We start from the raw sequence: 13,043 nt of genomic DNA, 5'->3' as shown, positions 1-13,043 counted from the left end.
GTGGCGATGTAGGATAAACACCCAATTGCAAGGTCGGTGATTCAAACTCACCAGCTGCTCCTCAGAAAAACTCTATACAAGGTCACTATGGGTCAAAACTGACTCAACAGCACCTAACAACAGCAATGGACCAAGCACTGTTTTTAGGAGTAATACAAATAAAATTCTTTCAATCCTTACAACTTTGAAGTGAATACTATTATTATTGCCATTTTAAAGCTGGGAAACTAAGGAAGAAAGAAGTTAAGTAACTTCCAATGTTAACATTGTTGAATAGTGGTGAACCCTAGGGCCCAGATGTCTGTGTTTTTAACCACCACATAGCACTGTCTCTCAGGAAGCCTTTCAATATGACCTAAACACAAAAGCTGTAAGAGAAAGAACAGAAAATTAAAAGAAAGAAAGAAAGAAAAATATATATAAGCTTAATAGAAAATTATAATCAAAGTCATAAGACAGAAGTGGAGAAAATCAACTGAAAACAAATATCAGCTCTAATGTTCTTAATGCAGAAGTATAGTGGTTATGGAGTCAGACTGCTAACCTTAAGGTCAGCAGTTCAAAACTACCAGCTGCTTTGCGGGAGAGAAAGACGAGGCTTTCTGTTTCTGTAAAGATTTACACCCCAGAAACCCTATACAGGGTCACTATGAGTCGGAACATACTCCACGGCACACAACCATCATAATGAAAGATATCCATTGTTGACAAGAATAGGCGCAATGGGCACTCTCACATACTATGAGGTTAAGTGAAGGCTACTTAGCTATTTAACCAATTTTTAAAAATATGCACACTCTCTGACTCAGCAACTTCACTTCTGAATATTTACTCTACAGAATTGAATGCAAGCTATATGAAAATGTATACACAATGGTAATCACTGATGCTTACTACAACAAAAAACGAGACAAAATTAATGTCTGTAAAATAGGAAACTGGTTAATTAATGAGACATGCATTTGATGGAATACTATGCAGTCACTGAAAAGATAAAATCTATATCCATCCTTAAAATAACTAACAAAACATTGTTAAGGGCAAAAAAAAAATTGTATAGCAGTATGCACAATATGGAGTCTTAGTGTGGCATTGTAGGATAAGCACTGGACTGCTAATCTCAAGGATGGTGGTTCAATCCCACCAATCGCTCCTCAGAAACCCTGTACAGGCTAGCCATGAGCTGAAACCAACTCAAAAGCACTTAATAACAACATGCACAATATAGCTAAATTGCTGTTTTGTTAGACTACAGATAAGTTTAAAACACATTGTTCTATTGCTTTTAAAAGGCTACCCAATCATTTTACTACTAGAATTTAATTCTATAAATTCTCAATCTCAGATCTACCCTAAGGATCTTCTTATACTGCTTTCTAATAGCATGGACTCATGCCACTGTACAAGAATCACTGAAACATATTTTCAAAATATAAAATAAATTTAGATTTTAAAAGTTTAAGGGTATTTATATTAATCTGCCATTTCTTCTTAAATATCTAAGGTTCCATGAAACTACGAGTATCACCAGAAATCCAAAGAATAAATAACAAATATAGCCAATTAATCAAAATATATCTGAAAGAAGATGAAACTATTAACTATTTTAAAACACAAGTAAATATTATGTTAGAATATTAGACATTTAAGATACATTCACCATCTATCCTTACAGCTTCCTAGAACAGGTATTTTACTTATACATAAACCAAAAACTTTTAAGTAATAACTTGGTCAATGTCATAAAGCTGGAGTTTACTGCCTGCCTCCCAAGTCTAAGATTCTTCTGACTCTTCAACATATAACTAGATAACAGGGGAAGGTGGGGGAGATAGAGGAATCATTATTTTCAAGAAATTGGGGGATATAAAATGGCTCATGCCAACAAATAAACAGACAGTCCACTAGACATTTCTAACGAGCTGCATTCAATTTTATGTAATTCTAAAGCACTGTTACTGTTGTTAAGTGCTATCAAGTCGGTCTAACTCATAGCAACCCTGTATAGGGTTTCAGAGGAGAGGCTGGTGGGTTTGAACTGACTTTGCGATTAACCAGTTCAGCAGTTATCCTACACCACCATGCCAGGGCTCCGTAATTCTAAAGTCCACCTCATTTATTCAGTATCATCATCAAGGCCTACATGGCCGTATCATCTAGATTATTTAGCAGTTTATCACTTTAAAGATTAAAATGTTTCTGTAATTTTTTTGGATAGAAATTTTCCTAAAATATAACCTTCTAATTTTAATTCATTGACTATAAATGACAATCTTTTAATAAGGTGCCACAGTTGCCTTTATAAATAAAACCAACGATACATAATCTTAAACTCACTTTACAAATCAGAAAATTGATGCCTAGGATGCAATGCTGAATAGTGTGTGATAACATCTTTAAATTTAGGGGTTGCCCAGGTATGTGGCACTAACTGCTCCAACAAACAGGTCAAATGGGTGACCCCTGATTGCACGGTTTTAATGCTCTCTCCTCTCTCTCTCTTCACTAAGGTCTGTTGCTTCAACACTGCTGCTGTCTTCAGGGAACTTCTCTCTTGCATGACTCACACTGTTAACCTGTCCCTTCTAATTGGCTGCTTTAAATTGCTGCATGTTAGAAACTCCAAATAGGCAAAATTGCAAGAACAATGTCTTAAATAAATGTCAAGGAATCCTGAGTGAATGCCCTTGGAATACTTCTAAGCGTAAAATCAAAGAACTTCAAAGCACAGATTTTGTTACAAGTGTGTTGGCTGCTCAGAGCCTCCGCTACCTACTTCTTAGTGCTAAACCATGTTCTAGATAAGGGAGGCTGCTGGGCTCAGTTACCACTTGTACACTTTGAAATGTTTTCTGTTACTTGGGTCCTTGACTTCTGAAATCTCATACAGTATTTTCCTGGCAAATATTTTCTTGAATGCAAAAGGAAACTTCTGTTCATCTCAAATTGAATTATTATCAGTAATAAACTAATGAATTTTCGATGAAGTACTGGATACATTATAAATCCTAAAAGTAGTATTTTAAGATTAAATATCATTCTGAAAACTTAAAAAAGGTGCAATTACATTAATGCATGACCTTTATGTATATATACACACATTTTCTATTTCGTAGTAGTTAAAGAAAGGAACTCTGGTAGCGTAGTGGTTACGAATCAGGCTGCTAACCTCAAGGTCAGTAGTTTAAAACTACCAGCCGCTCCATGGGAGATAGATGAGACTTTTGCTCCTGGAAAGATGTAAAGCCTCGGAAACTCACTCCATGGCATACTGCCACCACCAGCAGTTATAAGAATTGTTTGCCAATAACAAACTTGTCTAACCTATAACAAACCTTCAGAGCTTGAAATCATTTACTTGCTCTGTATCACAGTAGGAGTCCTGGTGTGGCGCTGTGGATAATGCGCGGGACTGCAAGGTCGGTCTGAACAGCAAGCACTTAACAGCTATGTTAGTAGATCATCTGTTCTTTCGTTTTGTTGAACCATAGTCTAGGACCTGGTTTGAAAGAGGTTAAATGGCAAAACTCTAGATTATCAGTTTTTCCAAGCTGTAGACTTATGATAAACTTATTGGGAAATATCTAGACTACTGGGCATGCTAAATGCCTCAAGGAAAGAAGGACAGCTTACTTTGATACGTTGTTGTTAAGGGCCATCAAGTTGGTTCTGACTCATAACGACTCTGTATAGGGTTTTTGAGGCGCAGCTGGTGAGTTTGAACTGCTGACCTTATGGTTCAAACTGACCTTGCGGTCCAGACCTTATTCTACAGGCCACACTGGGCAAGAGTCCACTAACATAGCGTGCTCTCATAGTGTGCTCTTACAACCTAGTTACCAAGTATCTATTCTGTGCCAAGCATTCTGCTAGGTGCGTGGTCCCTATCCAGTCCTGGGCCCTGCCCACTCAGATTTTGGGTTTTAGGGGAAGACAATCATCCCTCAAATGAGGTAACAAAAATGTAAAATCACAACAATGGCAGCAGACACTGTGTTATAAATGCTAATGATCTGAACCTAGCTCGTTTGCTGCATCAGGGGAAGACTTCTCTGGGGAAGCATTTATGAACTATGATCTGAGCAGAGGTGCTGACTTGGTTCCAGGAAGAGGCTTCTAGGCAGGGAAGAGGTGCTATAGTAAAGGCTCTGTGCTCAGTTTGAGGAAATGAAAGGCAGCCAGCCTGCAGACAACAAAGACCAAAGTGATCTAAGATGAGCCTGGAGAGGCAGGCAGGGACCAGACTAGGCAAGGACTACATAGCATATTAAGGCTAATGTAGTCTTTATCCAGAAGGAAAGCATGTGAAAGCTTTTTGATGATGGACTGATTATGAGGAGATAAGGGGAAAGGAGGTGTCAAGGATGCCTCCTAGGTTCTGGTTCTACGAGGTAAGCAGAATGTATTATAGAGTTACGTACTGGGCTGGTGTGGCACTTATCAACAACTTACTGTGCAGATAAACTGTGAAAAGACAGCCAAGGTTTATGGAAGAAGATGGCAAATTTTGAGGGATACTGTTGAGATGTTCAAATGGCAATGTTACGAATATAGGTTTACCAAGGAGCTCTGGTAGCGTAGTGGTTACGAATCGGGCTGCAAACCTTAAGGTCAGCGGTTCGAAACTACCAGCTGCTCCACGGGAGAAAGATGAGGCTTTCTACTCCCGTAAAGATTTACACCCTCGGAAACCCTATACAGGGTCGCTATGGGTCGGAACCGACTCGATGGCACTTAACAACAACAAGAGTTTAGAAGAGATTAAAGCTCGGGCTACACAGTCTCTGGAATCATTTGTTAATGGATGGATCATTGATCTAAGGACATGCATGCTACTGGAGTGAGGATACAGAAGACAGAATGAGAGAAGGCTAAAACCATCTGAAGAGTTTCTAACATAAAGCTCAAGAGGATAACGATGGACCTTCAAGGAAGAATCGCCAAGACTAAGAAGTAAACCAGGAGAATCTATGTATTAACCTAAATAACAAGATGTTTTCAAAAACCAGGATCTCAGCGTTCTCAAGATGTGACAGTTTGAACATGGCACCACTTATTTTACAACGTACACTCAGTCATTAAAAGCAAGATAGTAACTGTAAGTTTCACATGAAATTAAACTGGCCAATATAACCAATGACTGCTTGCTAAATACCAACTGTTGTTAAGTGCCTTTAAGTCAGTTCCAACTCACAGTGACCCTGTACAGGGTTTCTGAGGAGCAGCTGGTGAGTTTGAACCACTGACCTTGCGGTTCACAGTGACCACTACTGCAGCTAAAAATCAAGTAATGTCCAAAAACTCCTAAGGAGTTGCCTCAAAACTTGTCTTAAGCTAGGTCATGTTTGAGGTAAGCGACTGTAATCTTCGGACACAAACCTAAAAATAATCACTTTGGGAAAATTAATTCATCCTAATAATCAGGAGATGGAGTGCTGGTGTGGTTTGAACCACAAGGTCCACAGTTCAAACTCACCAGTTGCTCCTTGGAAATCCTATACAGGGTCGCTATGATTTGGGACCGACTTGACGACACAACAGCCACAACAATCATGAGACAGACTCCTGATGTGGCATTGTAGGTCAGCAGTTCACACTCACCAGCTGCCTCTCAGAAAGCCTAACATCCACAGGTGCCAGGCACTAGTCTATGTGCTAAAACAGAGTCCCTAGTCTTTTAACTACTGATACTTAATACTCTGAACACTATAAAATCAGTTTGAAACTTCTTTGGGAACACATCTGTTAAATGATTATTTAGGAAATAAAGAAAAGTAATGCTTATGTCTGTCTGTCAAGGGTAAAGCTTTACTTTATAGTCCACAATCTACCCTACCCTCTCCTTACTCCACATACCCTCATCATCATTATGCTTGCTGTTGTTAGGTGTTGTTAAGTCAGTTCTGTCATAGCAACCCTGCATAGGATTTCCAAGGAGTGGCTGGTGAGCTAGAACCGCCGACTTTGTAGTCCAGCGCACCACGCCAGGGATTCCACTATTATGCTTACACATGATAAACTTAGCTGGCTACTGCATAAGCTCTACAGTGTGGCTCCAGGGACTTAATCCAGTCTTTAAGATGTCCCGTGGCCCAATTAATAATTTCCAGGTGATAGAATGTACTCTCAAATGTAAACTTAATGGGCCTTTAGAATTTAACAGCTATCCTCAAAATCTCAATCTACTGAATCACACTAACAGTGGTATTCCAAAGGATCCATTCACTAACAGAATTCCCTTCCATACCAAGCATACCTAAATCAACTGTGACATGCAGCGAGTAAATGAAGACAAGTATATCTTCTTGATCATCTTACGCCCTAGAGCATATTTTACATTTCCTTACATTGTTTTCTTAACTAGCAGAATTGCTGTTACTAATAAAGATTCAATTTTAAAACTGGCATTGGCAGATACCGAATTTCTTTTTTTGGGGGGTGGGGGTGGGGATAAGTAATAGTGTAGTGGTTACGAATCGGGCTGCGAACCTCAAGGTCAGCAGTTGGAAACTACCAGCTGTTCCGCGGGAGAAAGATGAGGCGTTCTGCTCCTGTAAAGATGTGCAGCCTCGGAAACCCTGTACAGGGTCGCTATGAGTTGAAACCGACTCTATGTCACATAACAACATCAACAAGGAGTTAGGGTTGGCACTATGGCTAGGTCTATGCTAGGCCTATCGTTGTTAAGTGCTATGGAGTAGATTCTGACTCACAGCAACCCTATACAGGGTTTCCATGAGTGGCTAGTTGATTTGAACTACTGACCTTACAGTTAGCAGTCCAGTGTTTATACCACAGCGCCACACAAAGACTAGGATTTTGTTTATTTTTAGGGTTATGGTTAGGACTAGGGTTAATGATAAGGGTAGGGGTAGGGCTGGAGCTAGGGCTAGGAGTAAGGCTTGGTCTAGTGTTTAGTGTTGTTAATAGCCTTCAAGTCAGTTCTAACTCATAGTAACCCTGTATAGAGTTTCCAAGGAATATGAACCGCTGACCTTGCAATCAAATGCTAATCCCACAGTGTCACACCAAGACTCTGCTTTTAGGGTTACAATTTATTTTTATTTTTTTAATTTGGTTCTTTTCTTGAAATCTATTTGGTTTCCTTTTCATTTGGAAGTTCTAGAACGACATTATTCTCTCTTTTTACTTTATGCTATCTTTGTTGTTTTTGTTGTAAGTGTATCTCTGGTTCTCTATTTTCAGTCTTAAGAGTCTACTTTACTTTGCATACTTCTGTGGTGCTGCAGGATAAGCAATGGACTGCTTACCACATGGTTGGTGGTTCAAATCCACCAATCACTCCTTGGTAAACCTCTACAGGAACACTGTGAGTTGGAATCAACAACAAATCTGGGTTGGGTCTAGGTGATATTGTCATACATGTTAGTCTCAGGTTGATGTCTGCCACTGTTGGTTCTCTGTCCAAAGAACTCCCTTTACTATTTTTTGCAAGGTTGGTCTGATTTTTACAACAGATACTGAATTTCTTGCTGTCTGCGTTCCCATTTTAATTTTCTTACAAGAAAAAAAAATCATGTCTGAACTTGCAGTACTGTATACATTCCTTTTAAGATTGCAAGCAGTAGGTTGAAACTAATCTTTATCTAGAGTTCTGTGACCCGAAACTACAACACATATCTATTCTAAGTAAAGGGAAAGAGGTTAAAAGAAAAAGCTATAGCAGGCCACAGACACAAGCAGAAAGTAGAACCAACTACCAGTCTACACTTCTCCAAGGTCAATGAATTCCTCAGAAAGCTGGAAAGATAGCATTGTATTTACCATGTAGAACACTATAGATGAAATTCAGAGTACGAATTCTAATCTGGGTGTTCCTCTGTATTCCCTTCTTTCTATAGCATGTGTGTACTATGAAACATGTCTGTACTGTAATCACAAACAGAAGCAGAGATTACATCGATTTTTTTCTCTACCACCTGAACTACCACCTTGTAGGGAGGGGGTGTTTATAAATGGCAAGTGTATGCAGTTCATGAATGGCAAATGAATGAACTCTAAAAAATATAGAAAGATAGAGTTCATCAGCATTGAAACAGTGTCTCTTTATGTATGATGATTAAGATGAAAGTAGTGTTAATTCCAGCTTCTTTATTTTTCTCACTTTTGATTCAATGCAACACTTATTCTACGAAGCATTCAAGACTGATCGTTTACCCTCTTTGCCTAACATACCTAATCACAGCTTACTTGTATTATATGTAGGAGGCCAGGTTATAGAAAACCATGAACTATAAAAATATAAGCAGATAAACTTAAAAAAAAAAAAATCATTATCTTTTGCCATTGAGTCAATTCTGACTCATAAGCAAATGTTGTTGTTGTTGTTGTTATGTGCCGTGGAGTCGATTCCGACTCATAGCAACCATGTACAGGGTTTCCGAGGCTGTAAATCTTTATGGGAGCAGAAAGCCTCATCTTTCTCCCGAGGAACGGCTGGTAGTTTCGAACTGCTGACCTTGCGGTTCGCAGCCTGATTCGTAACCACTATGCTACCAGAGCTCCTATAGTCTGTATATATATATCAGCAAACAAATATATTGGTAGTGACATCAAGAAGAGATCTAGCAATCTATTATGACTCCTGAGAAATAACTTCCTCCTAATAATCATCCTGGTGTAGTGCTGTGGGCTAATGCGTCAGACTGCAAAGTCTTGTGAACTGTAAGGTCGATGGTTCAAGCTCACAGCTGCTCCTTGGAAACCCTATACAGGCTCGCTATGGGTCGGGATCCACTCCACAGAACTTAACAACAACAACAACACAACAATCATCAATGAATTTGAAAATGAAAATGGAGGCAGCAGAGTAGTGAGAAGAAATGGGCTGTGGAGTCAGATTGCCTTGGATTTGGATTCTAGCTCCTCTGTCCTTCTAGTTGTGTGATCATGAGACTTCTAGCATTTTAGATTAAGTTTCCTTCTCTTAAATGAGATACTGTGTGTAACTTGCCTGGCACATATAAGGCGAGGGATATAAAAAAGATATACAAACGATGTAAGTATACCTATAGATGCTCAATGAACAGTTAAAAGCATCTTATAATTTCCCAGCATGAAAAGAGTACCTGACTAATATCACTGCTTTGCAATGAGCCATTTATTTTAACTCAGTTGTTGTTGTTAAGTGGCGTCAAGTGCATTTCAACTCATAGCAACTGACTTCAGTCTGAAGAGCAGCTGCTGGTTTTTAACCACTAACCTTGTGGCTAGCAGTCCAGTGCTTATCCTCCAGTGTCACACCAGGACCCCCTGTTTTAACTGTAGTCCTACTTTTTTCTTTTGTGTTTAAATTAAAAATTTCTTAAAGAGAATCTGAATTTTATTCCTGTTACTATATGGGGGGGGGGCGTCAAAAGTTAGTGTAAAATTTATCTTTTAATTCCATTTTCCTACAAACTGTCTGAAGCCTCATGTTCATCTATACATTTCCATTTTAAGTAGCTTTAACTTAAAAAAAAAAAAAAGTAGCTTTAACTTTTGACTTAGGGTATAAAAAGAGGCCAAGAAACAACCAAATCTAAGAAATATGCCTGGTTTATCTGCTATAAATAAGGCATCTTAAGGTAGTTACGTGTCGTGGAGTCAGTTCTGACTCACAGTGACCCTACAGAGGGTTTCCTAGGAGCGGCTGGTGGATGTGAACTGCCAACCGTGAAGTTATTAGTCCAGTGCTTATCTTATAGCACCACACCAGGACTCCAATGTTTTTATTATTTTCAGGTCTCCATTATTTTAATGCTCTTGTTGTTAAGCGTAGTCTAGTCGGTTCTGAATCATAGCGACAGTGGATAGGGTTTCATAAGAGTGGCTGGTGGGTTTGAACTGCCAACCTTGTGGTTCAAACAGACCTGAGGTCCAGTGCTTATTCTACAGCATCACACCTGGTTAGCGGTGCATAATACTGGCCTCCAGAGATTGTTTCATTTTCATGTACATTTTTCACCAAAAGATCGTCCCCACAACCAAAGAGATTGATCCACTTCTGTTGAGTCAGTTGTGACTCACAGCAACATTTGAGGGCCCAGTAGAATAACCCCATAGGATTTCTAAGGCTGTAAATGTTATGAAAGCAGACGGCCACACCTTTTTCTTAAGTTCGAACCACCAGCCTTTCGGTTAGCAGCAGAGTGCTAACCACTGACGCAGGTACAAAACTCAACAGTTGTGCTTTCTAACTCAGCTCTTTTGTACACCCCACATTCTTCCTCAGGGTAATCCATGCCCCATTAACTACCTTGCCATGCCATCATTTCTTCTGGAATGTGCACAGCTAGTGTCAAGAACTGATCAGCACACTCAGCCTAGGCAAGCTGCAGCTGGTTCTTTTGCTCTTGTTGAAAGCAAAAGACCACTCCTTTCTCTCCCTACTTTGAAACCTTCAAGTCTGCAAGTCAGTGAACATTTCTAAAAAATACAGTGTATTATGCTTGGTATACAAGACATGAAAGAATATCAATGCACAGAGCTACTTCCTGTTTTTTGTATGTAACAAAATGGAGTTATTATAGGGTATTGGAAATTATACATTAAGGAATGTTGGTTAACCAGTCATCTTTGCCAAAATCAGATATGAAAAGAAAACAAAAGTTGGCAACAATTACAACTCTGACATTTCCCTTTCAGAATTATATTTAATAAGGTTAATCTTTGAAGAATGCATTAGCTTTTTTAACTGATTTAAAATGAAGCCTGGAGACAATTCATAACTATAAAACTTTCAAATTCATGTAAGATGAACTTATGAAACTACTATTATTATTTTATATCACAATCTTAATTTTAAAAAGCCCATTTTTAGATGTTGTCACTATACCTTCACTAGTAAAATGTCACTAAGAATTGTATTTTTAGCTTAACAGCTTCTGAAAGGAAGTGAAAGCTAAGGGCTATGTGAGAATATAAAAGCAGCCTATGAAATAGCTTTAAACAAAACTAACATTAACAAGACAGCATATCTTGTTCTTTCATGGGGCCTGCAAATTGATAGTTTGGCCTTTTTATGTTACCAAAATAGGATGGAATAATTATATCTACTAAACTCACAATAGCCTGTTCAATGGAGAGTAACACTGTAATTTTTCTTCAAAGGCAGTAAATAGGAAGAAAAAGCCCTAAATATAAAAAAAAATTTGAAACCCTTGGGCGCCACTTACAGGCACAAAACTTTCACTGATTTAAGTAAGGATTCTGAAGAAAAGGGCCAGATTTTAAATCTTCAATTTTAAAATCAGTATATTATACATAAAATTTATAGCTGACAAGTGTACTTTTGACACTTACAATTTCTATATTCAAGACCAGACACTAAAGGAAATTCTTAAATCAAAGTCACAGAATTCTTTCCTTAAAAACACAAACAGGCTTTTCGATACAGGGAATCTTTAGACCACTCCACATATTTAAAAATATTTCAAAATCTCACTGTTGGATTTTCTTCCTCAAAGTATGAAAATATTGTAAAAAAAAAAAAAAATTGAGATTTTATTCAACTGCTTATAATCAATGTTTATACCATGATATTGAAATGAATTTCAACCCAAATGCCAATGAACAAAGTATTTTAAAAGGATAAGAAACTGATTTTACAATAAATGAAATATTTATATTTGGGATGAGCCAAAAGCATTCTGGCTAATGAAATTGATCTGAAAAAAATTGTATGCTGCCTAGTGCGTTATAGCATGTACTATGCAATCAATCTACTCCTTACACAAAGAGGATACAAAATCTAGGATATAAAATACAAAAACAAAGTCTTGTATTCGATCTACCTCCACCTTAGTTCTCTTATTTTGTGTCAAGAGATCACACCAAATAACTTCTATGTATTGTTTCTACAGTGGTTGGCTCTTACAGCACATATCCATAGCTCAGTGAGATAACCAGAATGCTGACATTTACTACATTATTATGTTCAAAAAAGTTACAGATCATGAGGAGAGATTAACATCAATTTCTCACATTTGGGGTTTTAAATGTTTATATGGAGTTCATCTGTGGCAATCAACTGCCTTCAAGTAATTTTTCCAGTTAAGTTTTAGTCCAATCTTTATAGAAATAGGAAACTGTAGAACTATATGACTCTTGTAAAACTAAGTTACATGTATGTACAAGTGCACACAAAAAACCAGAGTCACAATCTCCTTTTGTTTAAATATTGACATGGTAGAGTCTAAGAATATATATATATATTTTTTTTTTTTTGGGGGGGGGGAGGTTCCAATTAATAAATGAACTATAGCTTTAAACAAATAAACAATCTCACCAAATCACTTCAGATAACTAACCAAAACCAAGACTTCCATTGTCAAATTAATCTCACAAGAACACAAACCTAAGACACACACTCAGAAATAAGAGTCAGGGAATTCTACAGGACAAAACATTTTCAGCAACTCAAAATACCCTAAGACTTTGTGTTTTGCATAGGGTAGTCAGATTTTTTAAAAAACAAAGATTATGGGTGTCACACTTAAATGAATTTCCTATAACAGAAAAGTCCCAGTTGCCAAAAAGGGTCAGGTCACTAATCGCTCTTCTGAATCACATTACACACATCGTACAAGTCTCATCTGAGCCGAAGCCCACGGCTCCGTGGCCCCTGGAATTCGGCAGTCGGCGGGCGGCCGCGCAGCTGCACGGCGCAGGAAGCCCCGCACCCGCGCAGCGCTCCCAGAATCACGCCAGAGGGACTGCGGGGAGTAGTCACCACCGCTTTGAAACTGAATGGCTGACACATCCGGTCCTGGCTCTTACACAAACTTCAAAGACCAAATTCAAACTCCAAACCGAAGTCACTCTAGTCTTAGTTGGGCAGTTCGCATTCCGAAGTACACTTGGAGCCCCGTGGGGGTGGCAAGTAGAAAATCCTAAATCCTAAAAGGCTGCAAATCCCACGGGTTTGCAGCCCATCCGCCTTCACCGTTTTGACAGACATTACCGAGCTCTCCCTGGGGACCCCCTTGCGGCCGGTGCTTGGGGCGCGCCTCCTGGCGTTCGGGCTCAGCCCCAAGTACCTG

At 38.7% G+C, this 13,043-nt stretch overlaps 1 protein-coding gene across 1 annotated transcript in view; it reads right to left on the bottom strand.

Annotated features, from left to right (window-relative positions):
* MAP3K1 (mitogen-activated protein kinase kinase kinase 1, E3 ubiquitin protein ligase) overlaps nucleotides 1-13,043 on the bottom strand; it is a 104,912-nt gene that overhangs the window by 90,693 nt on the left and 1,176 nt on the right. The gene's annotated exons all lie outside the window — the stretch shown is intronic.

This window comes from Chrysochloris asiatica, unplaced genomic scaffold (genome assembly GCF_000296735.1).
Source record: "Chrysochloris asiatica unplaced genomic scaffold, ChrAsi1.0 scaffold00291, whole genome shotgun sequence".
NCBI lineage: Eukaryota > Metazoa > Chordata > Mammalia > Afrosoricida > Chrysochloridae > Chrysochloris > Chrysochloris asiatica.
Note: the sequence above shows the minus strand (reverse complement) of the source record. Positions and strands in the feature narration are given on the sequence as shown.